The sequence below is a fragment of the Falco biarmicus genome, chromosome 2 (assembly GCF_023638135.1).
Source record: "Falco biarmicus isolate bFalBia1 chromosome 2, bFalBia1.pri, whole genome shotgun sequence".
Classification (NCBI taxonomy): domain Eukaryota; kingdom Metazoa; phylum Chordata; class Aves; order Falconiformes; family Falconidae; genus Falco; species Falco biarmicus.
Window position 1 is genome coordinate 61,997,555 of NC_079289.1, and position 13,665 is coordinate 62,011,219.

A 13,665-nucleotide genomic window follows, 5' to 3' on the forward strand; every position below is an offset into this window, starting at 1 on the left:
TGCCTTGTGTTATAGTTTTGTCTACTAGGTGACATGTTAACAAATTCATTTAGGATTTACAAGAGTGAACTAAGGACAGAAATTGTTTTCCTGGGCAGCCTCTGAGGTTTTCAGAATTATCTTTGTTTCTTAGTGAAACAGATGCATTTTGAGCATTTTAATTAAAACAGTATTTTGCAGGATACAGTTTTCCATAAAACAGAGCACTGTGGGGAAACTATGTCCTCCTCAGCATTTAGGGTGGCTTTGTAAAAGTCACCAGTGCAAGTCCATAGGCTGCCTAATCACAGCAGAATTTTTCTTTTCAGATCAGTCGAACAAAGCTGTTAACTACTCACTTCTCTAAGTCAGAATTTAACCATCTAATTAAAGACAGAATTTCCTTTCTCTGTTCTTATACCTTATTCAGGTTTGACAGAGCTTCTGATTGGACACATGAAGAAAATGATTGGGAACAGTCTGGATGGATTTGCCACAGATAAATCATGCATAACCTACCTGATTGCTTTATGCAATATAATGACTACATCTGTGGACAAAGTGAGAGCAGTGGATGGCATTTACCTGCACTTCAGCCAGACTGTTGATATTGGAGGGCCCTGAGAACTGGGCAGGAGCTGGCAGTGAGCCCTGGCTGCAGAGATGGCCAGCCACATCCAGGGCTGCAACATCAGGAGCACCTCTGGGAGCTCCGGCCAGGGGGTGTCTCCTCTGGCCAGGACCTGTTAGACCACATCTGGGTACTGTGGCATACCTTTCTGGTACTGGGTACCTTTCAACACAGAAAGATGCTGACAACCTGGGGTGAGTTCACCCCCATGATGCTCAGGGCTGGAGGGTGTCCCTGTGAGCAGCGGCTGGGGCAGTGGGGCTTGTCCAGCCTGGGGCAGAGACGGCTTCAGGGGCACCTCACAGCCACCCCAGTGCCTACTGGGAGGGGAGGGGGAGGGGGCAGCAGGGCAACAAGGTACAGCAGGCGTGAACTGAAACGAGAGGGGTTCAGGCTGGGTGCGAAACCTCTCCCCCGTGAGGGCAGGCAGGTCGGGGGGTGGGCAGAGGGACCGGCTGCCCGGGGGGGTGGGCAGGCTCCATCCTTGGGGGGTTTCAAGACCCATCTGGGCAAAGCCCTGAGCAACCTGGTCTGATCCCACAGCTGGCCCTGCTTGGAGCAGGGGTGCATGAGGGACCTCCTGAGCTCCCTTCCAGCCTGAATGATCCTACAAACCCATGAATTTTCAGTAAAATACAATTTTCCAAAGAAAGTATTCTGATCAGTTTTATTACATATCCTTCCAGGTTTTCTTAAAAGAAAGCTTATTTGATATCTGTGCTCCCACAAACTGACAGGGACTTTTTAAGGTTCCAGAGGACTGCTAGCAACCTCTTGGCTATTCTGCTAACAAATTATGATAATTTCTTGATTAAAATGTCACCAGAGCAGACGCAGAGGATACTCTGACATATAAAATATTCAGTACATTATAATCTGATCACAATACTATTTATGAGTCAAAATCATAATTATAAGAAACTAAAATTAACAAGGTTGATTCCATGCTGAAGCTAATTTTATGTAATATGAGTAATTAATTTGATATTTGTATGGATAAAGGAGTGCAAAGATTTGTGGGAAATCTGAGGTTAGAAACAAATTAATTGTTAGGAATGGCAGTATGGCTGGGAAGCAGCTATTCAATTCCCAGTTCAGTTTAACCACAGGACATTGCCTGCATTGTTCAGAAATTGCACTGTTCCTCCTGAAGACTGTTTGCTCTCTTTCTGTCAAGCACACACTGTGCAAAGCCTGCTTTCCTCTTTGCCACCCAGCATAGTGCCAGCCATTGCTGAAGAAAACCAAGGTATTCACAGCTTTCTCAGGTTGTTACTTTCCCCTGGGTTAGTAATCTTGCTTCATTCCCCTTCATTTTGACACTACAGAAATTAACAGAGCCTTTCATCAGTTCCAGTTTGCAGGGCTTCGACAACCACTGGGAAAGTGCAGCCTTCTTTATTTACTGAAACATTTCACCACAAGTTGCTGAACAGTAGCAGAGGTATGGCACTCTTTCCCTGAAAATGTTTGCTCACACAATTGTATCTAGAGGCTTCTGCATTTCTTGTGCAACACGCCCTGCCTTCATCAGTATGGGCGACTAAATACATTTCCCTTGAACAAACCTGAGGGACAGTCAGCTTTTTCAACAGAAAAAGATAAAGCATTTCAGGCCAGAATAAGTCAAAGGAGATTCTCCAATGTAAATAGAGTCTATTTTCAAATTAGATAATCACTTTGCTGCCACTTAAAGTATGCTTTGTCTGATATGTCAAAGGAAGTAAGAGCAGAGGCTGTTGTGTGGGAAAGTCATGGCAACAATCCAACAGCTCCCATCAAACCTGTAGGCTTGCAGCAAGATTTTCTACACTGTTCTCATAGAGTGGAGATGCTCTAACACTCAGTTTCTTTATCAACTTTGAAAACATTGGAGGACCCAGAAACCTTCCCACTATCTCCAGGTGAAACTATATGATCATAAATTAGCTAGATCACCTAACCAGTGTCTAGCTTACCTGGATCCAACAGAAACTGATATCAGACACCCTGTCTTGTTATCACATTAAAACTCAGACTGCATAGAAGCAAAGGAAGATCAAACTTCTTTTTATCAGTTGTCAGGTGACAGAAGAGAAGTTTGTTTTCTAATAGATAGAATTTATCTCTAAAGAAAATCAGTAAAAGCCTGAAAAATCATCACTGGATGCAGATTACTTCATTTCTGTTTTAAAAGACCAAACCTTGGATGAAGGAGTGAAGAAAAGAAAGAGACAGGTTTCTCAAGACCTAAGAAGTTCTGAGCAGAGTAGAGCAGAGCACTTGTGTTGTGAACAGAGATGCTGCAGCTGTCCCAGGGAAGTAGTTTTACTTGAAACTTGTCATTTCAGACTTGGAAAAAGGCACAGGATAAAAAACCTTTCAGAGGTTTAAATTCCTAAATGGAGCCAAGAAAAAGTAAATATTATATATTGCTTGCAGATGCTTGGAAAAACTAGGCTTTTTTCCACTAGTTTACATATTGCATAATCTTGCCAAGCTATTAAGCAGCAAGATAGCTTCTAGATCATATGTTACTTCCCTCCACCACTTCAATGAAAAATAAAAGAAGGTAAATCACCCTGCTTACCACATGCCTGAGGCAAAGATTAATCTAAAATATTTCAAAGTTGATAAAACTTGAGTTAGCAAAGAAAAATGTAGAATTTAACCTCAGTGGGAAAACAAGGTCTAGTTTCTTCACACATACATGGCTGTGATTAGCTTTCTACACTTAAACAGGATTTGCAGTGTAAAAGAGCTCCCCACATGCAGAGAATTAAATACAAACTTATACACTTGCTGGCTAAAGGCCTGCAATACTGTCTTTTTCTCAGTTCCTCAGTTAAGGTTTTGCCTAACTGTGCTCCTCAGAAGTCACCAAGAAAATACTGAAAAGCTGTAAAAATAAATAAATAAATAGAAATCCCATCTTCAACTATTATTTAAACAGCTGATGTATACATGAAAATATGTTTACAGGAAAATTAATTGGAATTCTACAATTACTAAATTGGTTTCCCATTTATTCATTACATGCAAAAAGAGGTTTTCTGCAGTGACACTGCAGCCAAATTAGTTATTTCTAGTAGATTTAATCTAAGCATTTCATTTTATACTTTTCAGTGGTGTTACATTTTCTTCTTTTCTAGGCTACATTTAAACTGTGTGATTGTTAAAATTGGACTTTTCCATTTTTTCTAATGGAAAAACTAAAAGATTTTTGGACTAAAAGTCTCACCTTTCCTTTGTTGTTTTTAATTGACAATTTCCAGAAGATGACGAAAAATCAAAACGGATGTATGTGATAGTTAATTCTTTCATTATTTTTTATTATTTTAAAAGGAAACACTAAATCTGTCTATAATCACATTAGTGGGGAGTGGTATTACCAAGGTAACAATGAAAGAGCAGAAAGAAGCATAATAAAGGTCACTTGTGATTAAGCTATAAAGGTTGTAAAAGTATATAAATAAAGACTCAAGATAGGGGGTTTTGTAAGTCACAGTAAAACTCTGTGGATTTCAGTTGTTAGTCTGAGTGTTTAAAGACTGTTATTTTTCTCATTAAAAAATATTTGCATTCATAACAATATACACATATTTTAATTGGCAACTTGGTCATAGCCATTTATTATACAAAACCCATGCATGCACATATTAGGAGGAGTCAATATCCACCAAGGACGTACAGCTGTGAATAGAGAGGGAAGAAAAAATTTGCAAGGCAATCAAGGAGAGCTCTATCCAAGTACATGTTAAGAATGTATTTCATTCTAATTCCTGACACTAGAAATATACTTCAGGTTCTGACTCAATGGTTTTGTAGAACTAGGATGTGACTATGTGATTTTTTAAGATCACCCTAATTTTCTTCATGAACTTCATACTATTTTTTTTTCTTTTGATGATTTTAATCAGGTCCCCATTCATAAGCACTGCAATATTACAGCTGAAAGACACCCAGACAGTAAACTCTATACAGACATGAGTATTAATTATTTGTTAAACTCATCCAAGTTTCTACTGAAACTTCCTCAAACTAAGAAGGAATTTCCATTTCTACAACATGTTAATCACAGCAAAGAAAACACCCCATTAAAAAAGCCAATATTCTATAAATCAGCAAAAATATTTTAAAATTTACTAGGTGATTAAGATAAACTCCATTTCACATGTGGATTGTATCAGATTAAGTTTGTTTCATTTTTCCCACCTCCAAATTATTATTAAAAATAAACAAATTTATCTAATTTGACAACTTAACCTTTCATGCTCAAAAGAGCCAAAAATCTTATTTAACCCAGTACAGTATTTTTAATAGAAAATAAGGAAAGAATAAAATGAAGTTTAGTAAAAAGAAAAAGCAGTTTTGAAGCAAACATTGGTTTTATCTTTAGCATTTCTCTCAAAACTGGTGATCCTGTAAGAGCTATTGGAATGTAACAAGTATTGATGTTTTCATAGATCTTTCCTAAACACACATTCTGGGGGCAAATCCTCTTTACCTTTCAAAGATCAGTTCCATTAACTTAAAATGGATTACTTGTTTGAAGAAAATAATGTGTACTTAGCCATAAATTCACCATTTCTTTATGGTCTGAAACATGAATAACTGTAAGTCTGTAGAACATGGGTGGAAACTGAGGTGCAGTGAAAAAAAGTGTACTTCCTTCCATTTCAAACATTATTACACATTCCCTCTCTAGCATCCTGTTTCCCTTAAGAATGTGTCATATGTATATTTACTATTCTTATTATCACTGATCAAGGCTATTTATAGAACTTTTTCCATTAATTCAACATTCTTGATGCATGCAGAAGCCATATAGAAACAGGTGGGCTGTTGAAAATATGGGGATTTCATGCATATATTAGGTCAGGTGAACATATTTTCCCAAATAAACAAACAAAAAACCCACAGGTCCCCGCAATGCAACACTCACTGCAATGTTTCCTTGCAGTACTCTTTTTGTGTCTAGTTTAGTGTACTAAAATTTACAGCAGTAGGACTACTATTGTGCAAAAATAAATAAATAAATAAAATGAAACATTAAAAATGCACAAGGAAATTCAGTATGAATTATTGACCTGACCTGTTACCTTAAAAGAGGCTGAGGAAGTCTACTTTACCTCTCCATCACCCCATTGTGCATTCCCCTGTGTAAAGTTTTGGATTTTTACGGGTTTTTTTTTCCTTTCCATAGAATACACGAAACAAATCTGCAGCACAAAGTCCCAGATTTTCTGTGGATCCTCTGATTTCAGAGTAATTCAGTGTCACTGTTTATGAAAATGCTGCAAGAATTTTTAGGCACCTAGGAGACAGTGCTCATACTTGGGGTCTTGGTGTATTAGCAGTATCATTTTATCGGTTTCTTCATACCAGGATAAAAAAAGGATGTGGGTAGTAAGAGCCCACAGAAAAAAAATAATGCAGTGTAAAAATATAAATAAAGATTATTCTTGTTCTTTTTCTTGTTGTTTTGGCTAAGAGATAAAACAATCAATTTGTTTGTCAAATATTTTCTGGCAATTTTTTTGCAAGAAAACATTGTCCATGGAAGAAGAATAGGGCTTTTCTTGAGTTCCTTAAACTAGATGGTTTTAATCAGATGTCAGATGTACCAAATATTTGTCTTCCTCTCCATTAAAGACGAATTTCTGATATAGGTTGTAAATGACTCCTTGTCTACAGAATGCAGTTAATTTTCAAAAGGGAATAGGAAGTTCTTAGCCTTTGTCAACAGGATATATTACTAAATCTACTGATAATTGAAATGTGAAGTTTTTCCAGATGTCTTAAGACTCACAAGCACAATAATCTAAGAAACAAAATGTGGTAGTAGAAAGTAAAGGCTGGAATCCTGCCGATTTTGCTAGGTGAAGGAAGATAAAATTAGAAAAAAACATAACCTTCCTTAAAACCTGTCCGTATAATGTATATACATGGTAGTCATTTTAAAAATATATAGAATTGCAGAATCATGGAACAGTTTAGGTTGGAAGGGACCTTTTAAAACCATCTAGAGCAACCCCCCTGCTATAGGCATGGATATCTTTCACTAAATCAGGTTGCTTAAAGCCCCATCCAGCCTAACCTTGAACAGATCCAGGAACGAGGGGCCCACTTCTATAAGCAACCTGTTCCAGTGCCTCACCACCATCATGGTAACAAAAGCCCTCCTTCTGTCCAATATAAATCTACCCCCTTTCAGTTTAAAATCACTGTCCCATGTCCCCCTGCCCCCTTGGTAAGAAGTCTCCTCCATCTTACTTATAAACCCCCTTTATATATTGAAAGTCTGCAATAAGGTCTCCCTGGACGCTTCTCCAGGCTGAACAATGCCAACTCTCTCAGCCTTTCTTCACAGGAGAGGTGTTCCAGCTCTTGACCATTTTTCTAGACTTCCTCTGGACCTGCTTTGACAGGTCATGTCTGTCTTGTACTGGGAACCCCAGAACTGGATGGACTATTCCAGGTGGGGTCTCATGACTACTGAGTAGAAGGGGAGAATCACCTTCCTTGGCCTGCTTCTTTTTATGCAACCCAGGATACAATTGACTTTCTGGGCTCCAAGCACATGTTGTCAGCTCATACCCAATTCTTCATCCCCCAATATCCCCTAGTCCTTCTCTGCAGGACTGCTTTCAATCCATTTATTCCCACAGTCGGTCATTGATACTGGGGATTGTACCAACCCGGTTGCAGGACCTTACACTTGGCCTTGTTGAACTTCATAAGGTTCCCAGGGGCCCACACCTCAAGCCTGTCAAGCTCCTTCTGGTTGCATCCCTTCCCTCAAGCATATCAACTGTACCACTCAGCTTGGTGTCATCCACAAACTTGCTGAGGGTGCACTTAATCCCACTGTCTGTATCATTAATAAAGACTGTGAACAGTGCTGGTCCCAGTATGGACCCCTGAGGGACACTGTTTGTTACTGATCTCTATTTGGACGTGGAGGCATTGACTGTAATTTGTTGGAAGCAGCCACTCAGACGATACCTTGTTCCTAGAACAGTCCATTCATCAAACCCATACCTTTCCAATGTAGTGACAAGGGTATTCTGTGGAACCATGTCAAAGGCCTTACACAAGTCAAGGCACACCTGACTTGAACTTGCAGTTAAGAGTAAGTTTACCACCTCTAAAATGAAGAACCAACCCTTTCCTCAAAACACAGGAAACAAGATCACTTTCCACATAGCGTATGTCAATGCTTTCATTCTATTAAATAATGCAGTAATAAGTTATGGATCACAAATAAAACATGAAGCAAGCATTTGTTCTGAATGTTCTCTCTTTAGCTGAGAGTGAGCTCAGTCAGCTGTAATTCCCAAATGCACCAGGAACAGACAAAAGCATGTTTACTAGACCACACGGTTGAAGTAAAGTGTTGGCTCTAAGCTAGTCTGACAAGACCCACATAAAGAAATATGGAAACACTTTTCTAGGACACTGCAGCTGGCTTAGTCTCCTTTAGAATTAATTGACATCAAATTTTACCCTTTGCAGACTGCATTCGGGTCCTATGTGTGTGAGGGACATAAAAAAAGCAGCTAGGTTAAAAATTTCACCCACACTTTTAGTTATCAATCAAACATAAGCTCAATCCAAAAATTTGGTGTTGTATTGTTTGTTTTTTTAAATTCTAAACATTGTTTGCCTAAATACAGATACTGTAATTGTTTAGCAATAGATATGAAAAAAACATTGACCCTAAGCTTTCTTGGTATTTCCTTTTTCTGACACATCTGAAACCATCTGTTACTATTGATTATTTTTTTTCTAAGTCTTTCAAAAGCTCGTCTTTGCTCTGGTTGTTTTGTTACACACTCCTCCCCTTTTTTCATCTCCACTTTATTTCTTCCACAGTACCCATGATATACCTTACTATCTCGTCTATTGCCTTTTTGCAATTGTTATCAGTTAAAAAAAAACCCAAACCAAAAAAAACCCCAACCAAACCACTGTTGTACAATGCTGGCTCCTTTATGCTTGGAGCCTGAGCAGAACAGAAGCAATGCTCTGCCACCTTGCAGAACTGCATTCCTGTAAGAGCAACCTATCATCTTGGGAATTCCTTTGTTATTAAAGAGTTTTGAAGTACAGTTGCTGTCTTCCCAAATTTACAAAGTTACAAAAATTGTGTGACTCTCAATAAATGTTATCTCTAAAGTAAGCTCCAGTAAGTGAACATTCCTCCCCCTCTAACAACTTCAAATATTATCCTAGCATTTTTGTATCTAAAAGATTAGTTTGGGTTTTATCCTAAACTTTCAACATAAAATGCTTTCTCCTTCTCAAATAAATAATAAACCTATGAGGTTTTGCATCTCTTTTATTTATATTTTTAGAGTGTTTTTTTTTTTTTCCTTTTATTGGTTGCATAAAGGTTTGTGTGCAAAGACAGTATTTCCCGAGATTTATATTCCCTCAGAATAAGTCAGTAGCCCGACTTTTAATTTTCAGAAAGCTCAGCCAAAAAAACCCCAGACAATGAAGGGGTTTTGTAGAAAAAGTAGAAGTTCAAAGTTAATTATTCTATTAGAGAGACAACATTCCATTAAGCATCTTGAATTTTTAGATAGTGCAATTAACTTTGCCACTGTATGCAATTTTTCTCATCACTGGTATTTTACATTAACATATGAGATGGACTGAAAAATAGGGGTATTTGTTACTTCTAAAAGGAGTAAGGCTATGTTGTTTACCTTTTTTTATTGTCATGAAAGGTAGATTTCCTAGGTTCTTGAACACTAGTAGAAACAAAACAACCAAAAATTAAAATCCCACCACAGCACACAATAATGTTATCTGTTTTTTCTGTGTAACCATGCTGTCATACAACACAAATGAAACTGACTAAATTAAATAGCACAATTATAGTTGTTCAGATTTTAGTAAGTAGCTTGGAAGTAAACTTTTGCTATGTAACATTTTTGTGTATGAGGCGTTATCACTAGGCTAGAGGCTTGAACACAAAAGTTTAACTATGATACTGAAAGATCATCCTGAATCTTCCTTCCAACAGGTAATCATGCAAAATTTCTTTCTCTTTCAGCGTATACGTAATTTGCACACATATTGCTTATACAATTAATTACCTCCACAATATATATACCTTCTCAATAGATTAGCCTGTGATTGTTAATTTTTATGTACTATTTGTTATTTAGTGTGGTATAAACACAGACATTTCCCTGTTGGGATAGCCTAGGAAAGGTGGAAAGAGGAACATGAAAAAAAGAGCAAATAAGTGAAAACTTGGAGTTACTGAAAGAATGGGAAGTGATACTTTATCAAATTATGGGGGTTTTCAATAGAAAAAAAAACTCGCAGAAGTCATAATTAACAGAAAACTTTTATTTTTCTTTTTGAAATCACATTACAAAAGGAGTATCAGAGTAAGACGTGCAAAATTACATGGATCATGATCATGAGTCCCTTGCTACTTGTTTTGTTTTTAAAGGAGGCGGCTATGAACCATACTTGCAGCAGTCCTCTTAAGATTGGCCAACTGAGAAGATAACTCCCCTTGGAACATGCAAGATGCTCTGATATAAATAACGCCTTTGTTTTCAACTTTTTCCAAACTAGCTAAAACCACTGACCCCCAAAATTCATAGGTAAAAACATGAAGTTAACTTGAAAGATAATTCATTGGGTTTGACTGGTTTCTTCACTGACCTGAGATACTCATCCGAGAGCTTCATTCTCACTGATATTCTTTCAGTATTTCCTTGCAGAGATAAATTTTGATCAGATGTGAGTATAACATGGAAGAAAGTCACATACTTGCTCCAGGGTCCAGAACTGGCTTTTCTTCTGCTCTGCAAGTTGAACTTATATGTCCTTTTCTCATCAGTTCAAGTCCATTACGGTGGACAGGGCATATTCTCCTTTGTGCACATCCTCTAAGCATCTGCATATAATACCTGCTTGTCTCAAACAATTGGAAGCAACATACACCTCTGCTTGAGATAAACTTGGTGGATGCTGAAGAGGGAAAATAACTTGAGATCAAACAGAGTTTTCTGCTTCAAGGCTGTCTCTGCTTTACTGAACTTTACAAAGAATAGCTGTCGCCTCATGCTTTTTCTTTCAAACTGCTCAAGCAGCCTTAATGTCCAGCGACTCTCTAGTGACAGCATGCGACTCTGTGGCTTACAGGAGAATGTCTGCTGACAGATACAGAATCGGCAGATGAAGAACCCTGTAAATTAAAACAAATAACAATTTTTTTAGACAATAAAATCCAATAGCGTTACTTTTTAGTTTATTTATTTAGTATTTACAAAGTTATATAAAGGATGCCTCTTGCTGGATACAGACTGAACTTACTTCTGAAGCCAGGAGAAGTCTTCACCAGTAAGGAGCAGGATCATGCGCTCTGCCTGGCTACTTCAGAGAACACAGAAGGGGAAAGAGCATCTCCAAGGCAGATGCTGAAGATGGCTTTAAAAATAAAACTGATGCCCTTTTAAGAACTTTCAGTGAGCACCAGAGATTTGTAATAAATGCATGTTCTGTGTTTCCTAACAGTACCCTGTTCCAGAAGACAGGAAAAAAGATAGATTGACTTACAGCCTACCACTTGGTACAGGCTTTTATTATATACTCTGAATTTATGTATTTTTATTAATATTTACAATTTGTAATTAATTTAGCAGATGGTCACTGAACTGATCTCTTCTTGATGCTTTCTTGCATATAATACAATGTTCTTCTCTCCCTCTGTGTCTTGTAGGAAGCAAGAACAAGAGGCTTTGACCTAACACCTGAATAGTAGTAGTAGTATTTCTGAGATAGCATCCCTGCAAAGTAGCATCACTCACTAAAAGTAAGTGACACCACCACTACCAACAGCAAAATTATACTGCTGGAAGGATTGTCACAAATGTAGTACTTGCTTCCTTTGCTCCAGGACTGCCTAGGTTCAGTTTTCCAGAGATAACAACTATTTGCTTGTTCAAAAGGCCATCATGTGTTCTAGGAAAAAAATTATATGCTAATTGCTTTGATGAAAAATCCTATTAAAAATTCTCCTAAATATTTCTTTGGAGAACAAAGTTTCCTAAACATGTTTTTATTCCCCAAGTCCTCTTGTACTAGTCAAGTTAGCTGATGCCAATCAATCTTACTATCACTGACGGCCCCCACACAAGTGCTTCAAATCCACAGAGGTGATCTGAACGAAACTCAGATTGCCTACTGCAGCTTTTAAAGCAAACTCAGGACCTACAAAAGTAGTTAAGTTCAAGGCAGCAATGAATCACTGCTTAAGATTCAGCACACAGATTCTAGTTTGGTAACACGGATAAAAATGGGCATGATGCTAATATACAACCATATCACTGATGCATGTTGTCTCTTGGATCAGTAAAATGTACCTGGGGCAAATAGGATTATGAAAACATTGTCTTGTGCAAATTCCTTACACCACTGCTTTATGTTCTGAATTAACTGGTTCAGTTCAGTAAAACCACCACTTTTAGACCATTTGTAGCATGTGTTGGATTCTTACTTTCTGCTCAGTAAAGAAATGTCCAAGTGAGAACATTGCTAAAGCAGCAGGGATTCCATGGATGGAGATTTTGGAAAAAAAATCACAACAGTGAGGTCTGGTCTCTTTCTCTCTCTGTCTCACTTTTTAATATAATTTTCATAGCATACATTCGTGATAAAGCAATATTATCTCAGCAGCCTATGAGCAAACTTAGAGCAATAGATTCCAGCAACATGGCTTGAAATCAGTCTCATGAAAAATCAAAGCAAGCGCTCTCTCATGGTCACATAAGCAATACACTAGCTAAAAATAAGGATGAAAAGAAGGCTAATGTTTACCTAGAATATAAAAGTAGGTGGTTAAGATGAGATATGCTGTGAAGTACTTCTAAAATGACTAAAAATAACACCTTTCCTATAAGATTCTGACATGCAATGTTTAATTATCCTGTATGAACATTCAAATGTACTTTAGCTGAAATGTGTATGAAAATGCACTTCTAAATAAGTCACTTATCAGTACTTAGGGACAGCACATCACAGGCCCCATAATTTTGAATTTGTCTACCTGAATCATTCACAATAAAAAGTATCTGGCTTCTTTTAAGTATTACTCTACAGAGCAATTTTAAAATGTTAATTTCACCAAAGATTTTTACATCTGTTCTGTACTTTGTAAAACTGTATTACTTGTCTGTAAATAAAATATTCTCCTTCAGGTCAGCCTAAATGTTAAAAGTCAAGATTCTGGTTTACTTGAGCAGCACATACTATGTTGAGTTTTGGGCCATCCAAGTTCAAGAAGGCTGTCCAGAAATCAGAGTTCAGGGAAGGGTTAGCAAGTTAGTAAGGAGACCTATGAGGATAAAGTGAGACCATTTTTTCTGACAAAGCTCAGGAGATAGTCACAGCAGCCTGCTTGAACAATGGTTACATAAATGAGAGACTCGTCCCAGGTAATAGCAAGTGGTATAAAAAAGCACAAGTCACTTGCACTTTCAAAGCACACCTTAGGAGGAACTTTTTCACTAGGAGGGTAGTGCCTAAAGCATATATAATATAAATCTATTGAATAACAAACATATTAATTTAATAAATAGTAATTTATTAATAAACAGTCGATTTAATTAATAACTTTAAAATAAAATAATTTAATAAATAAATATATTTCTAAAGCAGACATAATACAAAAAGCAGGAAATAATTATCTGTCTGTTGGCTTTTTTAAAGTCCAAACTTAGACAACAGCAAAAACTATTAAGACCAAGGAAAGATGTGGAAACCCTTACAAAGCCACAAGCTTGAGAGAATAGGAATATGGATATTTCTTCCTAACTCCGTATCATTTATTAAAATGTTGACCCTTAAAATCTGTATTAACTATTCTTTTTTTATACTAGCCAGCCAAATAAACTTTGGATGCTTACTCTACTTAGAGGGTTGGTGGCAGGCTGCATTCAAAAGGAAAAAAAACAAAGTTCTGTATATTTGAAGAATAAATTGATATAATTAATCTAGTTCATTATGATAAATATAATTCCATCAACTTTTAGCAGAGTTTTTAT

General features: G+C 37.2%; 1 protein-coding gene and 1 long non-coding RNA gene across 2 annotated transcripts in view; both read right to left on the reverse strand.

The window, feature by feature from the left end:
- Window positions 1–13,665, reverse strand: part of NALF1 (NALCN channel auxiliary factor 1) — a 496,478-nt gene that overhangs the window by 308,562 nt on the left and 174,251 nt on the right.
- The window catches only part of LOC130144672 (uncharacterized), a 55,843-nt gene continuing 52,115 nt past the window's right edge, over window positions 9,938–13,665 (reverse strand). The window contains exon 2 of the long non-coding RNA XR_008820209.1: window positions 9,938–10,808. This is a non-coding gene — a long non-coding RNA (uncharacterized LOC130144672). The remainder of the gene's footprint in view (window positions 10,809–13,665) is intronic.